The 13,063-nt window shown below is 36.3% G+C and overlaps 1 protein-coding gene across 1 annotated transcript in view; it reads left to right on the forward strand.

The window, feature by feature from the left end:
- SPATA17 (spermatogenesis associated 17) overlaps positions 1 to 13,063 on the forward strand; it is a 291,772-nt gene that overhangs the window by 412 nt on the left and 278,297 nt on the right. The window lies entirely within an intron of this gene.

Genomic DNA, 13,063 nt, shown 5'->3' on the forward strand with positions numbered 1-13,063 from the left:
CCGCCTGTGGACGGCTTACCAGCCTTTCTGGGGTCAGGGAGTCGCCCTCTCTGAGTGAGCTCTGTGTGTCTCCCATCCTTCTACTGATTTGAGCTTCTGTTGTTTCACAAACAAACGTCACTGAACTCCGTCGTCCTAGGACTCATTTGTCTTCTTAAAGCGATAAGGTCCACACCATTCTGACAGGATAATTAGTGCCTGCTTGTTAATTGATACAAGAGGGCAATGGAAGAGGCTAGCAGCCTTCTGCATTTCGCTACACAAACTCCTGAACCCTGGACGCACTGGCTCTGTAAGCACTGCCTCGGGAATTTTTCCAACTTAAGATCAACTGGGGAAAAAATAAAAGTGAATACCACGGCGGAAGAATATAGCAACCCGGGAGGCCAACTGAAAATATTAAAACAAGATCTTGCTGAGCTCTTCATGTCCTAGCATTTGTCTCACTGGCTGCATTATTTCCCCGTGCACATCTCTTCCCTCACTGATCACAGTTCACTTTTACATTCTTTCGTGAGATTTCGATCTCTCTTAAACTAGACCAAAAAAGTCAGACTCTCCCTCTCCCACTCTCCCTCTTCCCCCTCTCCCTCCTGTCCCCCTCCATCTCCCCCTCTCCCTCTCTCCCTTCTTCCCCCTCCCCCTCTCCCCCTTCCCACCTCTTCCCCCTCTCCCCCTTCCCACCTCTTCCCCCTCTCCCCCCTCCCTCTCTCCTTCACCCTCTCTCCTTCACCCTCTCTCCCCTCCCTCTTTTTCCCCTCCCTCTCCCCCTCCCCCTCCCCTGCTGCAGCCATCTGCAGTGCCAGCATCCCTAGTGGGCACCAGTTTGAGTCCCGGCTGCTCCACTTCCAATCAGCTCTCTGCTGTGGCCTAGGAAATCAATAGAAGATGGCCCAAGTCTGTGGGCTCCTGCACCTGTGTCGGGGACCCGGAAGAAGCTCCTGGCTCCTGGCTTTGGATTGGCACAGCTCCAGCCATTGTGGCTGTCTGGGGAGTGAACCAGCAGATGGAAGACTCTCTCTCTCTCTCTCTCTCTCTCTGCCTCTCTGCCTCTCTGCCTCTCTGTGTAACTCTGACTTTCAAGTAAATAAATAAATCTTAAAAAAAAACAAATTCTACTTGTCATTAATACTGCCCCTTCTGTATCTGATGGGTTGCTCATATAATTCTGTATATTTCTCCCTATAAGAAGTGAATTTGGAGGTTTTAATTTTTACTCTGTAGAAATTAAAAGAAATTATTTGAAATTAGAATAAAAGGTATATACAGAGTTTTCATTCTTTGGCTTAATACCCAAGTGCCAGCACTAGTCTGAATGAGGTCAGGCCCAAACTGGGAGCTGGAAACCCAAAACTTAGTTTCCCAGGTAGTTGGCAGTGACCCAACAACTTGAACTGTCACCTGCAACCTCCCAAGATGTATTTTGGCAGGAAACTGGAATGGGGAGCAGAACTGGGACATGAAACCAGGTACTCAGATATGATTTGTGAGTATTCCCAGTGGTATCTTTACCAACATGCCAAATGCCCACCCCAAATTTGGGGAAAGGTTAAAAATAAAAACTAAAGATTATGATGGTTTAAACTAGTCCCTTTACATTCATAATTGTGACTGCTATATAGATATTTCACGTGTTATCCTAGTTTAAACTATTTAATTCTTAATTTACTCTTGTATCATGATTTCTTAAAAGTAAGCTATATTTTATTTTCAACATTTAAACAAAATTATTTCTGATATTTCTTGTGATAACATTTTCTGCTAAGATTATCAATACTGTAATTATGAATTAAATATTCACTATATAATGTAGTTATAACTCTAATATTTCTTTGTTGATTTTTTTGTCTTGATAATCTGTCTACTGATGAAATGAGGTGTTAAAGTCTCCAGATATTATTTTACTAGAGTCTGTCTCTTTTGATCTTTTGGTGTTTGCATTATAAAGAATATATATACTTGCAATTATTATTTTATTTCTTATTGGTGAATTGACTGTCTCTTTTTAAGTTGATCTTCTTTATCTTTTTTTTAGTTTTTAATGTAAATATTTTATCTGATATAAATGTACTTATTCTTGCTTGCTTTGGTTTCCCTTTGGTTGTAATATATCTTCTTGCATCCCTTCATTAGTAGTCTGTTCAAGGGTATTTCACGAATGTTATGGAAAATGTAATACAAAGATGTGTTTATTTTTGCACATAAAGTAAATCCATGCATATAATGGGTCTTCAAATGTTCATTGAAAATGCATATTATAAAAAAGCAATGCACAGATTAATTTTTGCACCAAAATATTCATAATTGAAGACACAGTACTAAATGGCTCTGAATTTTTTGTTTTGTATGTTCTCTGTTCCTTTTTTCCTCCCTTGATACTCATCTGTGTTGTTTGATATTCATCTTTGTTATTGCTGATCCCTCTTTACTTTTTTGGTATCTGCTCTCCTAATGAGTTTTGTATATTTTCATGATAGTTACACTTTTTACTTCCAGTGTAGGATTTCCTTAAGCATTTCTTTTAAGAATTACCTGGTGGTTATGAATTCCCTCAGCTTTTGCTTGTCTTGGAAAGATTTTTTTATTTCATTTATTTTGGAGGATATCATTATTGGTCATAATATTCTTGGAGGGCAGTTTATTTCATTTGGAACTTTGAGTGTATCATCTCATTGCCTGCTGGCCTTTAAGACTTTTATTGAAAGATTTATTTCTATTTATTTGAAAAGCAGAGTGACAGAGAAAGAAGAGACAGAGGAGAAAAAGAGATCTTCCATCTGCTGTTCATTCCCGAAATGGGCACACCTCTGGGCCAAAGAGCCACCTCTGTGGCCAAAAGCCACAGACTCCATCTGGGTCTCCCATGTGGGTGGCAGGGCCCCAAGTACTTTGGTCATCTTCCATTGCTTTCCCAGGTGATTTATTAACAGGGAATTGATTGGAAGTAGAGTAGCTGGAACTTGAACCAGAGTTCTGATATGGCCTGAGGCACTTAGGGTGCCCTGTTCTACTTCTTGGAGGCTTCAGTGGGTGGACCAGCCTGCCTGGTTATTTGCTGGAGTCTTGGTAGGCCAAGCTTCTCAGGAAGGGCTTCCTGGCTTTTTCTTAAAGCCACAGGAATGTAGATAAGGCCACTTGGCTACTTCTCAGCACAGAGGGTGTGTGGGTTCTACTGCCTGTGTTCTTCCTGGGGCCTCAGTGGGCCAAGTTCCCTAGGGCAGATTTCTCAGTTGCTTCCTTAGAGCACTGCAAGCTGCTTAAGGCTGACTGCTTATCTGTTTCCAGGTGGGTAGGGCTCCTTGCCATCTTCCCAGGGCTATTACCAACCTGACCACTCTGGATGGGCTTCCTGGCTACTTCCCAGGCTTGTGGTGAGTGAGTTGGGCCCCTCTACTCGTTCCCAGGACTGAGTTGACTGAGTTCCCAGGGGCAGCTGCTCAGCTGCTTCACAAGACATTGTTGTATGGAATCTCAGTATTACATTCTATATGAGGAGCCTAGGTAGGGGGAGGCACAATGTGGCCTGGCTCCTTCTCCAGTGACACACAGTGGTGTCATTATCCAGAAGCTCCCAAAACAGTGCCTTAGGACTTGTGAAAGCTGCAAGTTTCAGCAGCAGCAGATTCTTTCTGTGTCTGTGGTGTGGTGGGAACTGCTAGATCCTTTCCCCACAATGTTAGTCCCTGTTGGTTTTGTATTGATTTTGGTGATGGATGCTGTATGCGTATATCCCTTCTTTATAAGATCATGGTGTGTCTCCATGCTCCACAACTTCTCTGCCACATTCCCACTGTACTGTGGCCCTCTGCTTCACACATTCCAGTGTAATAGCAGTTGATTTTTGTTTTTGTTTTTCTTCCTTTAAAGGAGGAAAGAACACTAGATGCCTCTAGTTAGCATCCTTGTTGAAGTCACTATCTAATAGAAATACATTTCTAAAATCAACAGCCAACGTAAGTGCTAGGGAAATACAATAAAAATGGTTCCATTAATTCAAAAGATAAACGGAAATGCACATGATCCCTGCTCATGTCTTGTGCCCAAATCAGAGCTCTCACTTTGCCAACATGTTCACTGGTGGCTAATTGAAGTTAAAAAAAAAAAAAAGAATCATGATGAAATTAACACTATGGAGTACATATCTAGAGAGCTTAGTATAGGAATAATAGTTGCAGAATGTAGAATAAGAATGGAGATAAGAGACAGATTTATAGAAAAAAAAAAACTTTCCTAAAGAAAGAATATGGCTTTGATTGGAAACATCTCTTTAAGTTCAAAATAGAATTTTTGTTTTTTAAAGAAAATGTGCTTCTGAGCTATTATCTGGTGAAATTCCAAGGCTAGAAAAAAAATCACAGAAGCTTCCCATCTGGACAGAAAAGAAAAATTAATTGCCAAGGAAGGAGGCCAGTTTTGGTTCCCTTATCAGCTCAACATAGCAAGCTAGAATACAGGGGAAAAATGGTATCTACTATTGATTTGTGACATGATCTGAGCATAAATTAAATTTTAGGACGGAGGATGAAATAGAGAAATTTTCAGATGTGTAAAAATTCGAGAGTTTTATTTCTGCGTACCTGATCTGAGGAAATGTACTTAAGAATATATAGTACCCTTTTCAACCGAGTGAATATTAAACCAGAACACAGATCTCGATATAGGGAAAGAGGAGGAAAAGAAATAATAGAAACACAATGAGCAGTTATGATACTTATAGTTAAATTTAAATGAGCATTATGTGACTGAGACCTATGGGATAGCTTTTTATATGTGACTAGAAGAATCCAACGGAGACTGTAAGTGTTCTTCCTAGACATTTCTTTGCCAATTCCAAAAATTCATTGTGTATTTTTAGTCTTTACATGACTGAGTACAGGCGATAGTCCTGCTAGCTGTACACTTCATATATACTATCGGTTCTTCTTTTTTTCTGATTGCAATATCAATTTCCTCACCACTCTTCTAGACCACATGAATAATCTTTTACCGACCTCTACAACTCCTCCACCTCTTCCATCACCCTGTCCCAAAGCCAATGCCATCCTGTTTCACTCTTGATGCAGTGATCTATTATACCATCAAGTTTTTGTTGTTGCATTTCATGTAGTTATATTAATCTATTCCTCTGGCATTAGGGATTTTAGGCTTTCTTGGAACATTTTTCCCAACCCAAGATTTTTTTTAATCTTTTATTTAATGAATATAAATTTCCAAAATACAGCTTATGGATTACAATGGCTTCCCCACCCCCATAACTTCCCTCCCACCCGCAACCCTCCCCTTTCCCGCTCCCTCTCCCCTTCCATTCACATCAAGATTCATTTTCAATTCTCTTTATATACAGTTTCATATATATAAAGTAAAGATTTCAACAGTTTGCCCTCACATAGCAACACAAAGTGAAAAATGCTGTTGGAGTACTAGTTATAGCATTAAATCACAATGTACAGTACATTAAGGACAGAGATCCAACATGATATTTTTAAAAATTGATTAGTTTTCTATGCCATTTCCAATTTAAAGCCAAGTTTTTTTCATTTTCAATTATCTTTATATATCAAAGATCGATTCAGTATATATTAAGTAAAGATTTCATCAGTTTGCACCCACACAGAAACACAAAGTGTAAATATACTGTTTCAGTACTAGTTATAGCATTACTTCACATTGGACAACACATTAAGGACAGATCCCACATGGGACGTAAGTACACAGTGACTCTTGATGTTGATTTAACAATTTAACACTCTTGTTTATGGCGTCAGTAATCTCCCTAGGCTCTAGTCATGAGTTGTCAAGGCTATGGAAGCCTTTAGGGTTCGCTGACTTTGATCTTATTCTGACAGGGTCATAGTCAAAGTGGAAGTTCTCTCCTCCCTTCGGAGAAAGGCACCTTCTACCTTGATGGCCCCATTCTTTCCACTGGGATCTCACTCGCAGAGATCTTTCATTTAGGTCTTCTTCTTCTTTTTTTTTTTTTTTCCAGAGTGTCTTGGCTTTCCATGCCTACAATACTCTCATGGGCTTTTGAGCCAGATCCGAATGCCTTAAGGGCTGATTCTGAGGCCAGAGTGCTATTTAGGACATCTGCCATTCTATGAGTCTGCGGTGTCTCCCACTTCCCATGTTGGATTGTTCTCTCCCTTTGTGATTTTATCAGTTAGTATTATCAGACACTAGTTTTGTTTGTGTGATCCCTTTGACTCTTAGATCTATCAGAGTCATCAATTGTGAACTGAAGTTGATCACTTGGACTAGTGAGATGGCATTGGTCCATGCCACCTTGATGGGATTGTATTGGAATCCCCTGGCACGTTTCTAACTCCACCATTTGGGGCAAGTCAGCTTGAGCATGTCCCAAATTATACATCTCCTTCCTCTCTTTTTCTCATTCTTATATTTAACTGCCAACCCAAGATTATAAAGTAATCTCTATTTACTTATAGTATTTTTAAAGTTTTATTATATTTTTCCCTCACTCTTTTTGAAGTTGTGTTTATGTGCATGCATTATTAGATAGCTAACTTTTTGAATGGATAGACAGTTGTCTTAGCACCATTTATTAAATGGCCCATATTTTTCTTACTAATTGTAAATATTGTAAAATAAGTAACCATAAAAACTACAAAGGAATAAGTAAAATTATCTTTACTGACAACTTGTGTGCCTAGAAAACCTCATCAAATATGAAAAAAATCTAGAAATGATAATTTTACAAGTTTACAGGATATAGAGCAATATGCGATTCACTTTCTTATAGAGATGGACAATTATAATTTCAAAATACAATAATGTCATTTGAATAGAATCAAAATGCATGTCATTTGAGGCCAAAATGTCCCTTTTTCTATTGACCTTATAACAATGCTCTCATGTATACACAATTTGTATATGAGACTATTTTATGCAAAGGGTTGGATATACCAGGGCTTTCATTATGTTGTTATTTTTAATAGGTAAAAAATGAAAATAACTTGTGTGTACTTATAAGTAATATGATCAAATAAATGAAATCATATAACCTATGATAGAATATAGATACCATTTTAAAAGGGTGAAATATGTTATACATAATTATATCTAAAAATATCTCCAAAAAATAAGTCATGGGAAACATATAATGCATTTAGTGATCTTTTAATGTGAAAATATGTTGAGACACAAAACAATGATTTTTTTTAGCAAAGTGAGAATTATTTACGTCAGAATCCTCCTGCTGCAGCACTGAGGAGGGGTGGCTCCCTGAGAGGCATTGCCCAAAACTGTGAATCTTGAATTATACATAAAAAGCTGTTAACAGTGATTAGAGCTTGAAAATTAGAGGGTGTGGATAGTTTTAATAGAATCTTAAATTTTTCTCTACATTTCCCAGTGTATTTAAAAATTTTGAATTGAGTGTTGGGTGATCATGTTTGGGAGGCTACAGAAACTTCAGAGGAAATGCATTTATTTTGGTACAAAATCTAATATCTTTAGTTTAATATACATAGGTTTTTTTTCATAACATGCATTCTCCATGAACTTTTCCAGGATTCCTCATATTATTTGCAAAACAGTGGATAAGTGAGAAAACATTTGTTCTTGGCCACAAAAATTTTGCTTTGGAAATAGAAAATTAAACATATTCATGAAGTGTCCATGAATAATGACAGCTACAAATCTTGCCCTCCCACTAGGAAAAACTAGAAGAATGAACAAATTATTCAAAACATTGCCTTATGCATTAATAAAATAGGCAATGCAGAATTTTTTCCCGGAGAGAAAGGAAAACAGGTGAACCAGAAAATTGTACCATCTTTTTGCCTGCAGTCAGTTTTTGAACAAAATCCAAACTACCAGCAACATAACATTCATAGTGTCTAACATTTACTTATAAATTAAGGATAGCACAGAAATGTAACTATCTCCTATAACTGAGGGAAAAAATATATACTCAGTAAACGCAGACATACAAAATGATAGAATTAGCAATGTTTTTAAAATATGTATCCAAAAATGCCTAGGAATGTAAGAGAAAAATATGAACATAATGAGTAGTTAAATAGTTGATTCCCATCTCCAGCTCCAAACTCCAGCTTCCTGCCAATACAGATACTGGGAGATAGCAATAATGCCTCAAGTAATTGGGCTTCTGCCACATTTGAGGGAGACCTGGATTGAATTCTTCACTCCTGACTTTAGCCCTTGCCCAACCCTAGCCTTTTTAAAAGCATTTGAGGAGTGAATTCCCAGGTGGGAACACCCCCCCTTCCTTGCCCCTCCCCATCTCCCTCCTCCTCTCTCTCTTTCTATTCACTCTGCCTCTCAAATAATTTTAAAAGGCAGTAAGTAGAATTTTTAGAAATAAAAACCATAGGATTTGAAGTAAAAAATTCACCAGCTACACAAACATACAGGCACACTAACACATTTAAAATTGTTGGAACAATCTGATGCTTACAGAAAAAGTAAAAACACAGTATATAAACATTTTTCCTAAATCATGAGGGTAAGTTGCAACTTTATGCCCATTGCCCCCCCCCCAAATTCTTAACACAGAAAGACTTTGTATAACCACAATTCAACCATCAAAATCAGGAAATTAACATTAGCACATTTCTAGTATCTAATCTTTAGACTGCATTCAAGCTTGCCAATTGCCCCAATAATGTTTCTCATAGAAAAATTATCCTGATTGTTTTGTTTAGTTTTTCAGTTGTCTTCAGTGTGGAAAAATTTTCCATCTTTCTTTGATTTTCATGACTTTGACACTTCTGAAGAGCTAGACCAGTTTTTTTATAGAATTTCCCTCAATTTATGTTTGTCTAATTTTCTGCCTCTTAGATTATTTTTATGCATTTTGGTGGTAATATCACAGAAGTCATTCATTTATCTCCATGTATTCCCTACAGGTACTGCAGAATTTTTATTTTTCCAATTATGGACAATATTAATTTGAATCACTTCATTAAAATGATATCCATTATGTTTCTGTACTGAAATATTCTCTTTTCCCCCTTTTTCATTAGTAAATATTTTAAAAAGTGGGTACTTTGAAACCATGTATGTATTCTAAAGATCATCAAACCTGAAATTTATTTATCTCTCTCATGAGGACTCAGTAGTTTTTTTTATACTGTGGGTAAAAATCCACTACTCTTACTTGTTTTCATGCTAACTTTGTCCCAAGCTGGGCTAGTGATAGACTCTTCATCCTTCCTTCTCTTTCCTGATCATTGTAACAATTATTTTTTCTGATAAACAAAAAACATGAACCTGGCTCATCTTGTTCTTTTCCTGCCTGAACCCTGAAACCCTCCATTTCTCCAAGGAACACTTCTTTCTTTGGGGATGCACATTATTTTTGGGTGATGGTACCATCAGACCCTCTCAGTGTACAAAGCTAGAGAGTATGTGTGTAAATATTTATATTTTCACATCTATGCTTATTTCTGTATCTAAGTGTTAATCAATGTATATATTAAAATCCATGGGTTTACCTGGAGAACACTAACTTAGCTTCTTTACCTATCAAGAAATATGGCCATCCTTACCCTTATTTTTTTTAATTATTTCATAAGTTCCTCCATTTGTAGACCAACCTCAGTCTCCGCAACTACCTCTTCTCACCTAGTGTGGACTTAACCACCCCAAGTTAAACCATTACTTTTCCACCAACTAGAATGCCCCTGTAATCACTCATGAACTCTGATTCCCTGTGCTGATTGCCCTCACATTAGACTCTTCTCTTCCCTTTTCACACCTAAAAGCAAGGCTGCCTTTCTACTGAGCCCTGTCTTTCCTGAGCATTTGGATGCTCACCTTACTAAACTGAGGATCCGATAGCCCATTCTGAGCCACTGTGGCTCCCTCTAGCTCAGACCCCTGCTTGCCCTGCCCATTCCTAGCAGCACTAGAACCTTCCTTATTCAGGAACTGAAGTGAGGAACAGTAAATATATTTTAAAATTTCACTGACAAAATAAATCTGCGTAACAGACTATAGTAACTCCTGCTATAGGACTAAATACTAATGAATTTGCAACACATTATTTATTAATACTAATATAAGAATAATGAGGACTATTAAGCCAAACAATATATGATAGGTCTTCACAAATTCACAGCAATGCGTACTGCATAGATTTCAAGAATTTTTGTGCGCCCAATGAAACACCTTTTCCGTTTTCCATTTTAAAGTTCACTATAAATTATGAAAATTATATTTCTAAAACAATCCCATTATTCATGGCTGATAATCCAAGCACCAAATATAGATTATATATAGTTTCTGCTTAGAAGGAGCTTGGAATCCTTAAGACTCAAAAATGAAATTATATGCAAGTCATTAATAATTTTACTCATCAACATATCTTATAGCACAGGACAGCTAATATTGGAATTTTATTCAAATTGTCTAAAATTGTTAGAAGTTGTATGGTAATGAAAAAGACAATTGGGTTTTTAATCTAATATTTACTCATAGCTAAACTACATAGCTCAGAATTGATACAGTGTCCTGATATGGAAAATGTTTTTTGCATATTGGTGAAAAGAGATTTAAGCAGACATCTTTTTTCATTTTATATTTATTTTCAGTTAATTTCTGGCCTCTAACAATATTTTGATAATATTATCTGGGGTGATACTATTTATTTTAGTTGATGATAAAAGCTTCTTACTTGTTCTTGATGTCTTATTATATTACTGGTAATATTTTAGTCTTTCATCATTAATCCATTTAGTATGAATTGTGATAATACCTATAATATTACATTTATTTTGAATTTGAATTTGAATTTGAATTCATGTAGATGTCATATTTTATTCACTGCTATAGGATTTTCATTATAATTTTGAAGCAATTAATACACTATTAAAGTGTTACCCACATTTTTCACTTTAAGCATAAAATGTCTACTAGTTCGTGACATATTGTACTAATAGTATTCAGCATCCCAGGGTAACCCAAGTATCTGTAAATTTCATTTTGAAGCAATTCATAAAAGGTCAAGAGAAAAATAAGTGAAAGCTTAGCACCAAGTTAACAACCAGTTAAGTTTTTAGTGTTTCCTTCCTTTTAATTGCTATATGTAGGGCTTATTAATATAATTTGTGCTTACATTTATGTATTTATTATTAATAGTCCAGAAAGAGATTAATTTTCCACTTGATGAGTGGTGTCACTAGGAATGGTTTAAAAACATAAGCCTTAAAAGAGAATTTAAATGCTTATCTTCTGAATTTTTAATTGACAACTATAAGTAAAAGGTAAATTCAACCAAATAGAGTAATTAATACATTAGTTCAAAGGATGTATGAAGTGTATCTGTGTACCTTATTCATATTTTGCTATTTCCTATGCAAAGAAAGCCAGCTATTGATAGTTGCTAGGGAAGGAAAAACAAATGTTTTTACTTATTTCAATAGACTATATTAAAATTTGGAAGCTGGTAAAGTCATACTAAATGTTGATAGTTCAAAAGGTTAAATAACCATTAGATAAGAAGCAGATTTGTTCCATTATCATGAATTATATTTCACATTAGTCTTATTGAACAAAATATGCTCCTTATTTTCTTCAAACTCTTATCTTCTTTAGCTGCCTTCTTTACTAGACATTATGTTACTATATCTTTTCCATGTTTTCCGTAAATGACATTTTGTATGTTCTATCACATCTTGTAATTGACTAGGATAAGATTTTAAAAGAAAAAAAAATTTCCTTTAACCCTTCAGCCTCTTGAACAATGACCTTGTTTTCCATGACTGCTTCACAACATTTGACATTTCTTAATCATGGTCTCCTGTTTTTGATGCCTTTTCCATTAACTTCTGTGACACTGCACTATACTTATTTCTTATAATTGGACCTTGTTTTCTCTTTCCCTTATGTAACATGTTTCCAAACCCGAGATTGTGTGATTCTATTAACAAAATGATGATATTCAATGAGCCCAGTATTCTCTAATATTAATATTTTCCTTCTTAGCTGGCTTCAACTACTACTTAACAGATCTTCATTGCTGCCCCCTTTTGTTCTGTCCTTCTTCCCATAGACATTTGTTTAGTATCTCCAATATATCAGATACTTTAGTATGTGTGAAATGTAGGCATGAATAAAATGTGAGCACAGTAGTCAGGAATGTAAATGTTATTATAAGTAGTATGTAGCACAAAGTTCCAATCACTATGAAGATATAGTTGTTGAAAGTTATAGTTGGAAAAGCCATTTCAAAAAAAGTAAATGTGACATAGTTTGAATGGAAGAGAGAACATGGGCTATTCAGGGAGCAATAATAGAATGGGTCTATTATAGAATGGAAATGGTGAAGAAGATATGGCAAATGAGATTCAGGCTAGATCTAGAAGGACTTCCACATTCTATAGGGCTTTAGACTACATTCAGAAAGCTTGAAATGTTTCATGGTTACTAAACAATTTTAAGAAAAAAATGTTTGATTAGATTTATGTTTTCAAAAGACCATTTGGATAGAGAACATCTGGCCTATTAGGTCATAGAGGCCTGAAAATCATTCGGTCTGGCTCTGCCAAAGCAGCTGCAGGTGGGACTTGAAGTTTAATAAATCTATAGCAAGCTAAATTTTTTAGCTTCTTTTTTTGTTTGTATAAAGAGAACAGATTTCACGTATTTCATATATATAATTTTAAACCCATAATGGTATTTCCTACCCTTCCACCTTCCTTTCTTCCTTTTTTTTCTTTTAATTTTGGTTATAATATATTTAATTTACTTAATAGTCACAGCTTAAATCCTCCAGCAAATAAAGTATTCAACAAGTAGAAAGTAGAAAGATCACTGCTTCATAGGAATGTTAAAGAAGATGGATTTATTTTTATTTTTATTTTTTTTTATTTTTGACAGGCAGAGTGGACAGTGAGAGAGAGAGAGAGACAGAGAGAAGGTCTTCCTTTGCCGTTGGTTCACCCTCCAGTGGCCGCCACGCTGTAGCCAGCGCATTGTGCTGATCAGAAGCCAGGAGCTAGGTGGTTCTCCTGGTCTCCCATGCGGGTGCAGGGCCTAAGACTTGGGCCATCCTCCACTGCACTCCCTGGCCACAGCA

This window comes from Lepus europaeus, chromosome 14 (genome assembly GCF_033115175.1).
Source record: "Lepus europaeus isolate LE1 chromosome 14, mLepTim1.pri, whole genome shotgun sequence".
Taxonomy (NCBI): domain Eukaryota; kingdom Metazoa; phylum Chordata; class Mammalia; order Lagomorpha; family Leporidae; genus Lepus; species Lepus europaeus.